Source organism: Lepisma saccharinum, chromosome 4 (genome assembly GCF_977018435.1).
Source record: "Lepisma saccharinum chromosome 4, izLepSacc3.1, whole genome shotgun sequence".
NCBI lineage: Eukaryota > Metazoa > Arthropoda > Insecta > Zygentoma > Lepismatidae > Lepisma > Lepisma saccharinum.
The window spans coordinates 101,533,981-101,551,991 of NC_139232.1; the positions used below are offsets into that span (position 1 = coordinate 101,533,981).

The following is an 18,011-nucleotide window of genomic DNA, read 5'->3' on the forward strand; positions in this document are numbered from 1 at the left end:
ACGGGGTCGTTTTTTCGCACCCCAACTGTCCATCCTGTCACCCACCGCCTGAACTTTCTACCCTGATGCCACTACTTTCCACTTTCGGTCAATAAAAAAACCTGACCGTGCTGTGTATTTACGGTTTTAACGACGATAAATACAAGCCTTGTTTTTTCAATGCCTTAATGTCAAAGAACGCGTATATTGTAGTTTGGTATCAAAATAACAGTAGCCTCTTAGTTTAAATTGCGATATGATTTTGCAATATACATTTGTCATTGAGAAGTAACTTCATTTAATTTTTCTCTACCCAAATCCAACTCTTTATAAAACAAATATCCACATTTATGTAATCAGAAATAAGAATTGGGTTCTATTAAATCGGGACGCCCCGGTCTGGCGCCGTCGAGGGCTGTGCCCCGGGCAATCGACATACACGTATTGTTTTGAACGTTGGTTAAGCATTGGTATAAATATGTAACTGTGCAACTTTCAGCCATAACAATGCAGTATGAAGTAGCACACACATGTTCACAGGTACATGTAAAAGAAATACTAATCCTGATTATATAGAACAGTGGCATATTGAAAACAGAATACTTTCAACTTCTGCTTGACTTTTCCGAAGGGAAACAAAGGTGCCAATTTTGAAATGGATTGGCTCATTGAAGAGCATGAAGACTACAGCATTCCCATGCTTCTTCCTCTATTCTTGTATATATTCATTCATAATATACCATGCGTTTTCCTTAATTCATTTTGTCGGTTTGAAAAAGGAAATACTGAAATAGTAAATTCACAAGCACAAGAAAGACACTCAAACTGAGTGATTATTGATTCTGCCCATTTCAGAGCAGAATCCTGCGTAATTGCCAACCTGTTGTGTGCGAAGTTTCTGTGTGCAAAAGTTATTTACGTGTAATATGTTGAAAGTTATACATAAGGGGGGTGGGAGGGGGCAAACGTGAACTGGAGGGACCCGGGCCCCCTGACTTTCCCGGTTTCGGCGGCAGTCATAACTTTTTCCTGAATAAAGATAGGTTAAATAAACCTTCACCACTGCATTTCTCTTGAAATTCTAGCCTGATTTGATTCTAGTCTGCTGCACGGGAGACCCGGGATGGGCGATCTAAGATAGGAATTTTTCCGACTTTGTCCCCGCATAAAGCGGCTCCATGGCCCACCCAGCCTCGAATCAAATGGTATCCTGCGAAGGGTAAAGACGGCCGGAGCGTGGTGCTTATCACATCACCTCCAAGATGTCCAACATTGAAAATACTCCCACATATTCTAAACGTGTCTTCACGGCACGGTGCTACATGCATAGGGAACTTTAGCTTTGCATTTACCTGTTTAAATTGTATTCGTTTCTGTACCCCTGAATAACTACGTTTATTTTGCATATACGAATCCTCTACAATGTCAATGGCTGAGGCCTCCCTAAAGGCTTACTTGTCTCCGGGCTCCGCCGCACTGCGGGGTTTTTCGGCTTGTAGATCCTGCACTGACACAGAGGCTGAAGGGAAAGAAACGAAACATTACTTCAAGCGTGTCCGAGGGTGGAAACATATATTGGTCTCAACATTTCATTGTAATCAAGGGGTCCCGGTTTCGATGCCCGGTGGAGGCACACAGTGGTTCGGATCCCAATTTAAACTGCAGGTCCAGTCCCGATTAGCCTTACTGTGCATAAAGTGGACTTAAAACACCAAATCAATCAAATTTCTTCTAATGCGTCCATTTTATGCACTGTAAACTTACTTTCCTCTGGAGGGGTGCTCTAACAGCATCTGTCAAACAGCAGGTACTCAAGGGAAATTGAGAAGTCGTCGTGGATAAGAAGAATGACGGAGAAGTGAATGAAGGTGGTAAAAATGCACGTGTTGCATAGCACTCCATGTAAACAACTACATCATTCTTATAAATTAGGTCATTACTAATGTAACACGGATCAGGCTCTTTTCTAGGTCACCTACTTGCAACGAAGATTATATTGAGCAAGTATAGAAATTACCGACATGCCTCAGACACCAAGGACTGTATCAAAGCATTTCATTGGAAGGAAGGAAACATTCGGTAATTTCTAAACAATGCGCTCTCTACATATAGACAAAATTCATCGGCGATGTGTAAATATAGTTGCAACGCTGTTTCTTGGCAGTTGCAAGGCAGACTTCATTTGAGAACAACAAAGCATATTCTATTATAGGTAAGTGTGATAGAGGTACCCAGCAGCGGCTCAAGGGGGAGAACCGCCGTGCCATGGCACTACCCTCAGAAGAAATGCATACATAGCCCAAGTATTGTTAAATTAATACATTGATAGTTTACAGACAAGGAGATTCGAATAAGACACCAGCCGTGCCCGTTTTCGCTTTGGCACAGCTAGGGAACTTTCGCAGTGTTGACACAGTTGCCATCTTCAGAGATAAGTCGCTATATAAGGCGGATTTGTAAGACCCGTTGGGGAAGTAATTCTTGAAAAAGGTACTATCTACTTTTCTGCCAACTTTTGGAGAAACGAACCTAGTTTTCCAAAGTTAAATGAACATTTTGATAATAGATAGATGCGCCTAGAGGGCCATCCAGACTTTTTAAAAATATAAAAGTAAAAAATCCTATGGTGATGCAAGTTTTCTTTGGCATTTCGACAATTTCTTTTTACATAAAATGTCTAGAATATTTTCAACATCCAATTAGAATACGTGTGCATGGGGGAGGAGAAGGTGAGAAGATTTGTTTTCCCTTCCTCTTGTAATTGTGTTTTTAGTGAAGTGTCCTGCAGTGTATAAAGATAGGTTAGTGAGTGAAGATGAATCGTATTAGTGTGTTATTACTTAAACACACTGTTCTCCACGTTACCAAACGAGGATAAACATCTTGGCCAGTGGGGTAACCTCAAGGAGGGGGCGGGGGCATTGCGGAGTTTTTTTTCGATTTCTTGATCACGTTGGCACTACCCATCATACTTGCCGCCGGCCGCCACTGGAGGTACCAGTTTCTCATTGGAAACTCTAGCTTAGTTAGTGGCACCAAAATATTTATAGGTCTGCTAAGTCTTCATAAATTAACTCTTACGTCACCATATACATTCAATCAATTCCTATATATATTAATGTCGTTATCAAACATAATTAATCGTGATTATTGGCAAACACTTGGTCAAAACTATAATTTCAGTAATTGCTATTTAAAATATTATTATAATAGAAAGAGTGAAATCCTTGACGGCTCGACTCGGAGTACTCCAAATAAAAAATGTAAAAAGCGAGCACAGTATTTCACACAAACAGTCTGTAATCGGTCATATTGCTTTCTTTTGCATGTTATTCTACTGTACAGTAATGAAAAGTCTTCCATCTGTCCACAAAAGATACATTCCCCAAGCTAAGGAAAATGTCTCTGTCTTCCAAAAAGTTGGTTACAACTTTGGTCTTGTGAACACTTCAATTGTCTGCTTATGCACGTATAATTCCTCGCCACTTTACTAGTAGCAATTTCATTTTTCATATTTTTAGATCTTACGTCGCTGTTCTTCTTATCTATGGTCATCGGGACTATGAGGATGAATGATGAATAAATGAAATAGGCGGAGAAAAAAGCGCAATGTAACATCCCCGCTTTACCAAGTATTCGAACCTAGAGTTTCTGTGGTTCCCAAAACGCTGCTGTAAAGGAATCTACTTAGTGTCAATTTCAAGAATGGAAATACACTATTTCATCATATTTTAATGCAAATAATCTCTTCTCTAACAGCTGATTTTTTGAAATAAAAATAATATTTTATTATTACTTCTCTAGGTACAATGGCAGGAGCACCTGCAGTTTTTCTAGTCATCGCTGCAATCTTTCAGAATGCTTTAGGTACGTATATCGAAGTAAGATTGGTGGTACAGTCATAGGCAAATATGATAGTGTTTCGCAAGAGGTTCTGGAATTACTATAATTATTAAGTAAATTTTCCAGTTATGTTTTTACAATGGTAATTCTACTTAAACTTTAAATGGGAAACTAGTTCATTAAATATTATATATAATCCTGTTATTCTTAGAAAATCAATAGCCTTCAAATTATATAATGAAATTATCAAACCTTTACGTTGAATATCTCGAACAGGCACCACCCATGCACGAACTCAACCTTAGAACTTAGAACTCGGAAAATGTCTAAGTCACAATGGTTAACATGCTGACTAAGTACGAAGTCATTAAAAAAGCTTACAACTACATAGAGAAAGACACCCAAAAAGCAAAGAGTAGTTGGTAATAATGCTAATATATATGAACTTGGTTTTTATAATTAGTTTTCTTGGTTTCAGCCATGCAATGTGTAGATAATCCGTGTGCAATCACAACATGTGGCTATGGAACGACATGCAGAGTCCAACAACAAAACTACGTTCAAGGTCCCAGCTGTCCTGTTGCAGTTTGCGTCAGCAGCAGTAAGTTGAAAACTGTCCTTTCACCTGAATATTATTAGTGTGTTTTTAAATAGTTTATTACCATTACAGTACAAAATTTTTCTAATGTATATAATACTCTAAAAATTAAATATTTATAAATATAAATTACATTTATAAATCTAATGACATTTTTACAAAAATTGTAAGAGAGAGTGTTTTAATATTTTTTGTTGTAACGACATGATTATATTTTTCACAGTTTACAAGCTACATTTTTTAAAATTGTAGATTCTGGCCTTAGCTAGTAATACATGTGCGCGGGACGGCATTATAAAGAATGTTTCAAACATGCAGGGGCGGAGCCAGAAATTTTCGACCGGGTGGGCAGAAGCTACATATTGATAGATTAGGGTGGGCAGTATAAATGTAAGACTATATACTAGTATTTGTATGTAAGACGTATGTATCTCCTCTCTCTTACATTCCCGATTTTCCTCTTACTTCTTTTTCCTTTCCTTTTCTTGTTTTCCTCTTTATTATTTTCTAATCTATTCTCGCATCTTGTTCCATTTCCTTTCGCTTTGTCTCTGATGGACACAATTATCTCAAGGAAGTGTTTACCCATGCGCAGCCATACATTCTAATCACATTCCTTCATGGATATTAATACAGTGAAATAAATGTGAATTAGGTTTAAGCTTGTGTTGCAAATACAAGGCACATACTTGATTATATGTATTCGGCGACAATGATAGAAAGTGCGATGGTAGACAATCGTGAAGTTTCTCGTAATTTAAATGCATGTTCCTGAGCATAGTATTTTCATCGTATGAGTTTTTGACTGAAAGAGTTTTCTTGCTTCTTGAGGGTCACTTTTCTTATCATACAAGGTTTGTACACTGACAAATCTATCTGAATGCTTGTAGTAGCGGCGATTGGGTGCAAACATTTGAAGGACAAGGAAAATATACGTTTTCTCGGTAGAAAAGGCTTAGCATAAAAAGGCCATAGTGCGGGGGCAAAAAGTGGCAAAATGTGGCGGGGGGAACTGCATCCTCCACTTCCCTCTCCTCCTAATCACCGCCACTGAATGTTTGGATTAAAATAAACGTCTTATTAGGAATGATTTAAAACACACACGGAAAACCAATTTTTTGTTCCTTGTCCATGAAGTATTCCTAGGCTAATGAAAGGCTATTTTGACAAAATATCACTCATAAGTAATAAAAAAGTAAGATTGAAAAATCTGTTCAGAATTAAAGAGATTATTAGCTAAGTTGCTATTCGTTTTCTGAACTGCCATGTTACTAATGCGGGAGAAACAATACACGTATGTTTACATGAACATATTTTTTGAGGTAACAAAATGATTTAGGACACAAGGAATTCATTGAAGTTGATCACCGTACCAGTAATAATTCATCTATTTTTCATAGATGTCTTGGGTTGTATGGCATGACCATTTCGAACACACTAGAATGTCAACCTCTATCCTATGCAGCATACCCTGGAAACCTTATCCTTTCAGGGCAACGAGTCCCTGGCGCCTGGAACCACTGTCAAAGTAATAATTCATGAGGGTTTATATTTTGAGTGTCAGCATGTGTTTGTTTTCGCTTCTTCCTTACTTTCATCTAATCACCATTAAACCTTACCGTCGTTATTATCAAAATTACAGCAGAAAAATGACTTAAAATAAAACAAATCAATGGAGTTTCATTAGTTCATACCTCTTAGAAAGTTGAGGTGGTAGTTTCAATTGCACAGCGTTTCATTAGTGGATCAAGGCAGCTAATTACGTGAACAATGAAATTGTTTTTCGAAAGTCTCAAATATTTGTCTCAGGCAATCACCCTCTTAAAATGGACGCATCTTCTGTGGTGATAAAATGACACGTTTGGTGCGATTTCTTTCTGTATATTTATTCCCCAATGGCATAACGCTGTCACATTAAAAATGAAGAGGTCCTGTGTTCGATTCCCCCCTCCTCTGGTGGAAGCACAATGCACACTGGTTCGGACTACACCGCCAAAATTTCATTCCGCGCCCCCTCAGCACACCTACATGATTAATTCTGGCGCCTCCGCTGCTCTCGTATCTTACGCACAAAAAAATATTCAGATTACATCTGATTGTTGTGGAACTGATCTCATGTACCAACTTTTTGTTAACCTGTACCAATTATTTTATGGTCAAAAATGAAAACATAAAGTAGTGCAATCATTTCATAAAATAAGGGCAATCTACTTTATTACTAAGCGCAGTCGGCTTCTTTCATGCGCGGCGCCAGAAAATTTTGACCGGCTGGGCAGGAGTCAAATACTGATAAATTAGGGTTGGCAGATATATAGTTTGTGAGATCGTTGAGAGATCTTAAGTCCACTTTATGCACAACAAGGCTAATTGGGACTGGCCCTACAGTTTAAAGTGGGATCCGAACCACTATGTGTCTCCACCGGGTATCGAACCCGGGACGCCTTGATTACAAGGCGACGACGCTATCGAGGAGGCCTATAGAAAGTTTGAATTTCACACACAGATATTCCCTCGCACTCTCCCAAATTCCTTTGTATTTCTTTCAACTTTTCTCATTGCTATTGTACGTCTTATTTTTCCCCTTCCACCATTTTTCTCTGCTTCTATTACCCCCTCCCCCATCTCTCTGTGTTTTAAAAGACACATCTGCTTGAACGGGTAATCCGTCCACCAAATCTTCTGATTAAAATTATCTCTATCCCCTCCAGGCTAGAAGAAAGTAGCGAAAGTAACCGATAACGTCACCTGTTGTAAAGCCTCTTGGCTATCATTCCTATCTTTCCTGTCGGATCCCACTTTAAACTGTAGGTCCAGTCCCGATTAGCCTTACTATGCATAAAGTGGACTTGAACACCAACTCAATCAATCTATCTTTCCTGGGTGAATCGTGATATGGCCCCCCTACTTCTCTCACCTATGTGTCCCTTCCCTGATGCCCTTCAATTGCTCAGTATGTACTTCGCTTTGTACAGTCATGGACACTTCTGGGTTGTAACGATTCCATTGAACGTTAATGGAATTGTTATAACCCAGAAGTGTCCGTGACTGTACATGGGATATTTTACTTATGCCTTTAAATTAAGAAGAAATTTATCATAGCCAATACTTTATTAGTTGAACGACATATTACATTAATTGATTTGATTTATTTGTTGTGTTTAACTTCGCTTTTCTTCCTCTTTTGGCTAATCGAGAAGATGAGGATGAATTGTTATAACATGAAGCAGACAAAGAAACAATCACAATCACACATGGGAAGATCACAAAACCGCATAAAAGCTCCACGTAGGATTGTACTGTCTGTGAGTCCAGATGCCATAGTCTCGTTAGCCTGCTAAATGCAGTCCAGGGAGTACTACGTGGAAGACAGTCTGACATTGGGTTGGTAGATTAGAGTATATTGTTAAATTCATGACACAATTATTGAAAATATGGATCGAAATCAATTTTCCATCCAAAATTCGCTTCTCCTCTGTAATCCATTATACTTCCAGAACCTTTCTTGCTTCCGTAATTCTTCTCGCTCCGAAATCCGGATAGTATATTTTCCGAATCCGCATTTCAAATCATATCGTCATATAATTCTCTTCTAGTTATTCCTAGTTTGTTTTAAATTATTGGAATCCAGTTATTTTAAATAGCTTTTATAGTCTGTATAGGCCAGCATAGTGTGCCTTTTACCTACCCACTGCCCGCTTGCACGCGATAACAGGTTTACCTGCTCGCCTGCCCACGGCAACGAGTCGACTTGCGTCTCTACCCGGGTTCTTGGTCTTCAAGGCGCTCTGCGCTTACAAGGTACCTGGGCATTCATCAAGACCCGGGCGCCTGCAAAACCTGCTGGAAGGAAACAGCCCTCCGGCAACGTGTCGCTCCAGGTGTTTCATCACCACGTGGACGGCTGCAGCCAGTGTTGCCTACTTACGTAGCTACTAAATCCTACGAAGTCCTAGGAGGAGCTTCTTCTCCAAGGAGAATTTATATACTTAGCGATTTCAGTTCAGCGTAAGCAGTTTTTATCTTATTGCCAGGAAATGCACGCAATATTACAGTTTCATTTATCTAAATGAATGATCGAGCAAACAAAAATCTCCTCACTGAAAACTAATTGTTTTTCATTGCATGGTGCCTTAACCAGGCGCGCAGTGGCGCAACCAGAGGGGGCAGGGTGCATTGCTCACAACCTTGGACGGAAATTGTCTAGCGGAGGGGTCAGGGTGGGGTCAAACATTAAAGTACAAGTCTCATCAAGTTCAATGCCGTAGCAAAGGGGTAGCGGGAGTCGGCCCTGAGCGCCGAACGATCTAAGTGAGAAAAGTTTTAAAACAGAGAATGCTATGGCGGCCCGTGATATTATTTGCTATTAATGTTGGTTTGTTACGAGTTGGATGAATTAATTATGTAATACGTCGCTCCATGTGAAAAGAAAATATTGTACATGGAAATTTTACATGCCATATGTATGTACATTCGGAATGCATTTATCATGCACTTTCTTTCTTTCAAAAATAGTTTGTGTGCTTGTTTTCCATTATTAGCTAACGTGAAATTGACGTGTTGAAAAAAAATATTTCTAATCCTCTGTTTCAACACAAATGCGTGAGAACCGATTTCTACCCCCTTTTTGCGTGATTTATGAGAATAATAATGCCTTTCATGCTACTTTATTACTATTATTGCGATTGTTGTTGTTGTTACGTTTATCCAAGTACTTGCCCCCCCCCCTCAAACGAGGGTAACGGCAATGCCCCTGGCTGGCTCTACGGCGCTGGTGTTCGCAGTAGAACAGTGTGTTGTTTGACTCGCGACTTCAGCGTCGAACGTGACATGTTTCAGTCCTGCCCTATATCACTATATATACGTATATTGGTTATTTACGACATATACTTATGGATCCTGTGCCACGGAAAACCTATTTCAATGTGTGTGTGTGTGTGGGGGGGGGGGTAGCAACATTCGTAAATCTCATTTCATTGGTGATGTGGCTTACGAAGCTTCGAGTTCCCTTTTTTAAGTAGTGCAAATCTATTGCAGTTGGCAACACTGCAGAACGGTGTGGGCCCGGTGCAGTTTCTACTCGAAGCAACTACGTCATGCAGAGGGAGGGGTCTGCAGTTGATGGAAAGAACGAACTGAGACCTACTAGGTATCGTAAGACTGCGGGTACCCGGCGGGTCTACAATGCCTGCCAGGAACGATCTGGGCAGGTGGCCAGACAAGCTGCTCAAGCGAGGGTGTTGCGCAGGTTGCATGGCATTTCAGGAGCGATGTCTCGCGAACGGGTCTGCTCCAGGTCTTGTGCAGGCCTCTGTGTATGACATAACATTGTTTAATTAAAATCCGAAACTGATTCCGTAGCATTATATTGAAATATAGAACTCCAAGTTCAATATCTATATCAGTATAGACTAACTTATAATAACTCAATCAAAAAATCCACACACTTTTGCTTCAAATTATAATCCTAAAAAGAGTGCTGAAGAGGAATATAGAATAATAGCATAAGTCTAAGCCTCACATGAGCTAAGCGAATATTCTAGTGCTAAGCAGACCCGTAGCTAGAACTGATATCCAGGGGAGGGGGTCACGGGTTATCAGGGGGCTTTGTAAACCAAGTTCATTTTTTTTAAAAAATGAACAGTATTAAATGAAGGTAAATTATGTGTGTGTGTGTGGCGGGAAAAAGGTCATTGTTACATAAAATTTATAAATATCATACAAATACTACATTCTTCTACATCTTTTGAAACATCTCTTGAAGTGTTAATTGACTGATACTGAAATCATCCCTTAAACTTTATATCACACAAAAAATGCATAATATTCAATCAAAGTGCCTACAGTACATTCCACCCCCGGCCAAAGCAATGAAACTCCCTTACGTTCCCAAAACTTTGGAGCTGTTGACCTTTGATGCAGATTCAAAGGAAATTTGCATGATAACATCAAAGTCAGATTTCTATGTAAACGGGAGGTCGCAACCGCGACAGTGAGGGTACACAGAAAGAAGCTCTCCCGAGAAAGAACTTACAAAGTCTAGATAATCTTCTAAATACTTGCAGCAACTTAGGCTTCAGCTCATAAACAAAATAAGCGAATCTAATAGCTGCTGTTCATGTTCTGTGGATATATCCTTAAAGTTGTGAGCTGTCTACATTTTCACTCTTCACTGCAAACAAATTATACAAAATAGTTTTACCTAATGTGAAGGGAGCTGATGGCAGTTCCAGGGAGGGCTGAGCCCCCCTGGCCCCTGCCTGGCTACAGGCCTGGTTCTGAGTGTGTATCACATTGCACTGATTATGTATTGAATCTTCGGTAAATTTCTCGTATCGGACATACGGCTGAAATTTGCTAGTTCATTTAATTTGAATATTCGTACTTACGTATTCTGCATTGAGAAACATTGCTGAAGCTGGCATTTCGCTTTTTTTCACGGAAATAATCTATATTTTCGACGTATGAAGTAAGTATTGTTCGTTTCTTTTTCCCTTCTGTAACACGCTAAATGGCGGTCACAGTTTCACTACCGTAGTCGGCATGCTGTGTTTCCACCCCACTCCACCCAAAAATACCTACGTAGCCCCACAAACCATTGACGCATAGCCCCACGAACCATTTCCGGTAAGGTTAGGTTAGGTAGGGTCACTATAGGTTACAATAGTGAAAAATTGGTTTCGAAAAAAATATGCGTAGCCCCACACACCATTCTCGCATAGCCCCAGAAACCATTGACACATAGCCTCACGAACCATTGACACATAGACCCACGAACCATTGACACATAACCCCACAAACCATTTGCGGAAATGTACCTTCTTCAGTTACAAAAACACGTGTTTGGAAACACTGACCGGGATTACTTCATCAGACACAGGCTACATCCACCTGGAAGTAAATGGATGCAAGAGCTTTCGTGCATCGGTCAGACATTTATATCGAAAAATAGATGAATTACCGGCAAAATTGAATGAACGATGCGAGCAAACACTTCCCCGAACTTCCACAAGTCTAAAGAAACTGCATTCGGTAAGTAATTTCTCCTGTAAATTTGAAGAAATCCGTTTGTCCGATACGAGAAATTTACCGAATCTTCTTTCTTTACTGAAGTGGCAATACTTTTTTTCTTTATTCGCAGCAACTTGCGGAAATCCTTGCAACAATTTCCTTTGTGGAACTGGAAGCGTTTGCCAATTGCAACCAATCAACAGATGCGAATCACCTCCTTGCTGTCCTGTGCCACAATGCGTTTCATCCACAGGTAAGATGAGTAGCTTGAAATTGCGTCACTTTCTGGAAATACTTGATGTATGCAGAAAGATAATTTCACCTTCATCTTCATGAAGATATCTAAAGAGCAAGCAATGCTTTAGAAAGAAATTAATAATTTTATTATCTTTAAGAATGTCTTCACAACTTACTCATCATGGTAGATTGTATATTCTTAACACTAGCTGGCTGAAGACACGAAGTTAAAACAAGTATGGAATGTTTGAAAATATTTTTATGAAGAGAAAAGTAACTTTACGTTATTTCCTCTTCCAGCTCTAATATCAAGATGTGGCTACGGTTCCAATCCTCCTTGCACTGCAACTTCATCCCTAATAGTGCCACCTGGTAAGTGTCACGAAAAACACAGATTCTATTTTAATATTTTAATACGGAGAAAAGCAAGTAGTCAACGCTGAACATCAATATACTTTTTTTTAGCATTTAAGAGTTTACAGAACTACTGCAGACATTTATGTACATTTAATTCAAGATTCAAAGTTATATCCAAACTACGAGAAGAACGGAAGAACAACTTAATGATAAATTCTGGACAAAACCCACGTCTAGAAGCTTCATGTAATGTTAGAGGTGAATTCTCTAATGTACTACCGATAAATACATCACCAAATATTAAATAACTAATATACTTATGGAAACGTAAAGTGGAAATTGGTAATGCAAATGTTGTTTTTGTTAGTTATTCGTTTGATATAATTTGCAATTTTATAATTATTCTCACATAGATTCCTGCATGTATTAAATCCTAATAATTTTCTAAATGTGATCTTTGTCGTGCTAAGTAGAGTAACATGTACACTGTTTCCTCAGTTGACATCGGAGCCATATAGTCAGTTTGAAAAGCATTTTAGGATTTGTAGGTTGTAGTAATAAAGTTAAATATTTTTGCCAGTTGTTGACGTGATACATATTTGAAGATGCTATATAATGTGACGATTTACACTAGTTATGAAACCTGAATATTGGTGCACATTTTGGCCAGTCTGGGTTCATTTTCCGACCTCCTCGATATGGCGCTTTTCCACTAGAAGTGCTCCTTTGTAAACAAGTCGATAATGACTAAGTTCTATAATCACCGGACGCACGTAATTAGGTGCTTGCAATGAGTTTATTTTCTCTTCTTGTTGGTTATATTGTTGCTTTGCAATACATTTTCAGTGACAACTTGTGGAAACCCATGTGCCAATTCTCCTTGTGACGTTGGAACCATTTGTGCCGTACAACCAGTCAGCTGTGCATCAGGTTCATGTTGCCCAGTGGCAAGATGCGTTGTGTCTAATGGTACGTACAAAACTCAGAACAGTTCACTCTTTAAAATGGAAAGTTTTTGTTTACTTTCAGTAACTCAAGTTCTCGTGGTCTACCGTTTCGTATTACTCACATAGCCATTTCAATTGTTCTTAGCGTATGAAAGTGTTTCAAAATAATTTTAAGAAAATAATAAAATTCTAGAGAATAATTCAATATTGTTGAGTTTTGCACAAGGTTTATACAGACTTCTCAAAATTCTTAAAGAAATTTTAAAAAATATATGGCTTAATTCTTGACTTTCAGTAAAAAATCTGTATAATGTGTAAAACATAAAAAGATATCACCAATAAAATTTCCATGATATTCTTTGTGATGGCTATGTCGTGTTTCCCTAAGTATGTATATGCAGTCCCATCTTCTATTTTATGAAGTCCACGTTTGAACGTTGTTTGACGAACTGTACAGAAATGCTGCACTTTCATTATTTTGAAAATAAAAATGAACGTACACTGAATAAACGTAATATTTTAAACCAATTATTCACTAGATGAGCAATAAGTTAATTTTGTTCCCAAATGTAATCCGAATTTCTTCTTGAGTATCAAAAACTTTTTATAAAATTCAGCATAGCGTTTTCTTTATGTACAATCATGGATAATTCAATTTAAATTTCGTTTTATTGTACTTATGCAATAAAGAGATTATATTTTATTTGAGTAAGGACATCGACAATGTTATCTCTCAATTTCAGACATTTACCCATTCACAACTTCTTGTGGAAATCCTTGCGCCAACACAGTATGCGGATCCGGTTACCAATGTAACGCCATTCTGCCAGGAGATTGTAACGGACCCCAATGCTGCCCAGTTGCCCAATGCATCACAGCAACCAGTAAGTAAAACTATATGTAACTTACTTATAATAAACAAGATACTGCCCTAAAGTGAACGCACATCATAATTTCGCAGTCACAACCTCATCATGTGGAAACCCATGAGCGAACACAGGGTGTGGATCTGCTTTACAATGCTACCCATCAATTGTGAGAAGGACCTGTGTTCCTCAGTTGCACAGTGCACAACATTCACAAGTAAGTAGGGATTAGTAACTTACTGAAGTAAATAGCACAATGATCTAAATCCCAGAGAGTAATTTCGCATATTTTTCTGTCTACTTGACATTTCGAATTTGTCTTCTTCTACTCGAACAAGCTGCATTTTCCGCGGGCGAGACGGTCACGATATGTTTATGGATAAATTTAACACTTCATTTCAAATATTTCTTCCAGTCCATTGGAAGCACGAACTAGATGTATTGGAATCATTATCAAATGCAATTTGTAATGTGATGAATTTCATTTTTCAGGAATATCTTCGGCCTGAACTTCCAATATCACTGATGCTGATTTTTTTAAATTTCTTTAAATTAATACGAGCTAGGAACTAAATACATTAAGAAAAATATATTTTATGCCTTTGTTTTATATTTTGATCTTCATTTTTCAGATACATACTCAGTCGCAACCTCCTCATGTGGAAATCCCTGTGCAAACACTGTGTGTGGATCTGGTTTACAATGTAACTCCGTATATCCATCAAACTGCTACGGACCTCAGTGCTGTCCAGTTGCACAGTGCACTACAGTAACAAGTAAGTGAGGATTACTTTTACTAAGGCAAATTGCTTAACTTCCTCTTATCAATAAGAGTGGAATTTACTATTGCGCTTTTCGGTTCCAGCACTGTTCATTTCTAAATTTATTCCAATCAATTGGAACTATGAACTAAATACATTAAGAAAATCTATTGTATGCCTAAGTTTTATATTTTGATATTCATATTTCAGATACATACTCAGTCGCCTCCTCGACATGTGGAAACCCCTGTGCAAACATAGTGTGTGGATCTGGTTTGCAATGTAACTCCGTGTATCCATCAAACTGTAACGGAGGTCAGTGCTGCCCAGTTGCACAGTGCACTACAGTGACTACTACTGGTAAGTGAAAATAAAAAAAAAATCAATCAAAATTTGTAATCTTAGCAACTTCTATTAGTATGGTTATACTAAACTGTACTACAACCGTCATAATTAAGAATGAATGGTGAAATTGGTATGGAATACATACACAAACAAAAATTCATACTTTAAATAGGAGAGGGAACCGTTTCGGGCCCCTCGGCTGAATCCTAGATGATAAATATCATTACTACCACTACTACTAGTACTACTACTACTACTACTACTAATAATAATAATATTAAAACTAATAATAATGGTATGCACGAGAACCGTTTTCGGTCTTCCGTGGCCTGTCAGTACATTCCATTTCACTACGCAAAAAGAAATAAATGTGTTAAGAAAGATCTATTAAATTCCATCGTTTTAAATTTGTATCTTCATTTTTCAGCCACAACCTCCTCATGTGGAAATCCCTGTGCAAACACAGTGTGTGGATCTGGTTTACAATGTAACTCCGTATATCCATCAAACTGTAACGGAGGTCAGTGCTGCCCAGTTGCACAGTGCACTACAGTGACTACTACTGGTAAGTGAAAATTACAAAAATTTCAATCAAAATTTGTAATCTTGGCAACTTCTGTTAGTATGGTTACTATACTAAAGTGTGCTACAACCGCCATGATTAAGAATGAATGGTGAAATTGGTATGGATTACACACACAAACAAAAATTCATACTTTAAATAGGAGAGGGAACCTTTTCGGGCCCCTCGGCTGAATCCTAGATGATAAATATCATTACTACCACTACTACTACTGCTACTACTCATACTACTACTACTAATATTAAAACTAATAATAATGCTATGCTCGAGAACTGTTTTTGGTCTTCCGTGGTCTATCAGTACATTCCATTTCACTACGCACAAAGAAATAAATGTGTTAAGAAAGAACTATTAAATTCCATCGTATTAAATTTGTATCTTCATTTTTCAGCCACAACCTCCTCATGTGGAAATCCCTGTGCAAACACAGTGTGTGGATCTGGTTTACAATGTAACTCCGTGTATCCATCAAACTGTAACGGAGGTCAGTGCTGCCCCGTTGCACAGTGCACTACAATAGCAAGTAAGTGAAAATTACTGTAATTTAATGAATTTATGCAACTTGCTCATGTCAATTAGACCACCAAGATAGTGATTTCAGATAGAAATAATGTTAAGAATAAGAACAGAAATAATTCATCAGATAAACGATGACTATTGGAATTATTTTCGGTGAGGTTCTTACGTCGTGTTCTAATGCTTTTACAGTACTGGGGAATCATAATGCTTATGGTTTTGACAACCAAAATTTATCAAATTAACTACTAATATCTGCTTTTATTGTTTATTTGACAACCTATTTGTTTAGAGTAATTGTGTAAATATAAATACAACGGTGTAATTGACAAAGTAACCAAGACAAAGAAACATGAACGCTTTAGTTCATAGGTCTTCTGCATTCATAATAATAATAATAATAATAATAATATCGTCTTTATTGAGAGGGCGTGTTTCGGCCTCGCGGGCCGTTCTTACAACAAACCCTTTAATAAAACATATTACAATTGACACTTTCCACTTCTTGAAAATCATTGTTGAAGTAAAAGTAATAAAAATACAAAAAATTAAAAATTAAAAAATAAATAAATAAAAACATTCCTACTTATAATGTAAACAATTAATGTACTGAAGGTACAGAGTTAAATCTAAAACCACAATTAGAATACAATTATTTCAGCTAAATCTACAACCAATACCTCATTCCCATTCATTACAGAAAATACAAAGCCAGGCACTATTGTTTGGACAGTAGATGCTTCTTTAGATTTATTTTGTATGTTGCAGGGTGGAGCTCCCCTGAGGTCAGTGGTGGGGGGAGGTCATTCCATTCTTTTATTGCGGTGACCATGAAAGAATTCCCATAGAATGTTGTTCTGTGTACAGGAATCGTGAAGTGTGTTTTTTGACGAAGGTTAATTTGTTTTCCTTTCTTCCTGTACGGAGAAATTTGATCAAATAAATATCTTGGTTCCTTATTGTTCAGGATCCTGTACAATAAAGACAATGCCAAAAATGTTCTCATATTCTTAACGTTTAACCAATTAAGTTCCTGTAAGTACGGGGATATGTGTTCTCTTCTTTTGACATTCAGTATAAATCTTATGCAACTGTTTTGAAGTTTTTGTATCTTGTAATTTAGAGCACTGTGGAGTTCATATTGGTTGATGTTTACCACATGTATAGACAATATACGTATACAGTATGTATCATACGTATTCGTACAGGCGGTATACATTGTATGAAATATCTCTGAACGTGGTCAGTTTGCGAAATATCGTAACATAAGGTGTCCAGTATTCAGGGAGGATATTTGAAAAGTAATTTGTACAAACTATGTGAGATACAGTAATTGTATTGGATGGAGAGTATTATAAATCGTTAGAGGCTGTTTCATGTATGTTCCTTTCTTGTCCGTAAGCATGAGTCATGTAGTGATCATGTAACATCGTTGTGTGCAGCACACTGCATTTTGTACGTACAGCTTTAGTTGCAGCCACTCTAGCGTTCAACCAGCCGGTCAGCGTGGGCAGTCCGTAATGGGAAAGCGACAGGATTGGTTGGTTGAATTGGTGTTTTAAGTCCACTTTATGCACAATAAGGCTAAGGAAGAGACAGGAGCTCAGCTCTGACCTTAAAGGTGTGATAGTGAATCTTGCTCTTAAATTACATTCTTTGAGGATAATAGGGTCATTAGTGAACAAATCTCATTCTACTGTTCCGTATATAGTAAATACATTCAAATATTAGGGTTCAACAAAGAATCGGGAAAGAAGAAGAAAGGAGAAAAGAGAAAAGGCTAACTGAAAGAGAGGAACTTTTCATGGTGAGAGAAGTTAAGGCTAATCAAAAATTAAATATTCCGAAATTGACGTCACGGGTCGAAAATACAACAGGAAAGACAATGAGCAATTTAACAGTTCATCGCGCATGGGAGAATGCAAAAAAACATGTGCATAAAGACCAGGACTTCTGGAACAACGAACGTCC

General features: G+C 38.0%; 1 long non-coding RNA gene across 1 annotated transcript; it reads left to right on the plus strand.

Moving 5' to 3' along the window:
* Positions 1-11,644: 11,644 nt before the first annotated feature.
* Positions 11,645-14,907, plus strand: LOC145987287 (uncharacterized). The gene is made up of 6 exons (XR_014441645.1): positions 11,645-11,681; positions 11,966-12,037; positions 12,869-12,991; positions 13,713-13,853; positions 14,468-14,611; positions 14,807-14,907. It is a non-coding gene; the product is annotated as an uncharacterized LOC145987287 (long non-coding RNA).
* The last annotated feature ends 3,104 nt before the right edge of the window (positions 14,908-18,011 follow it).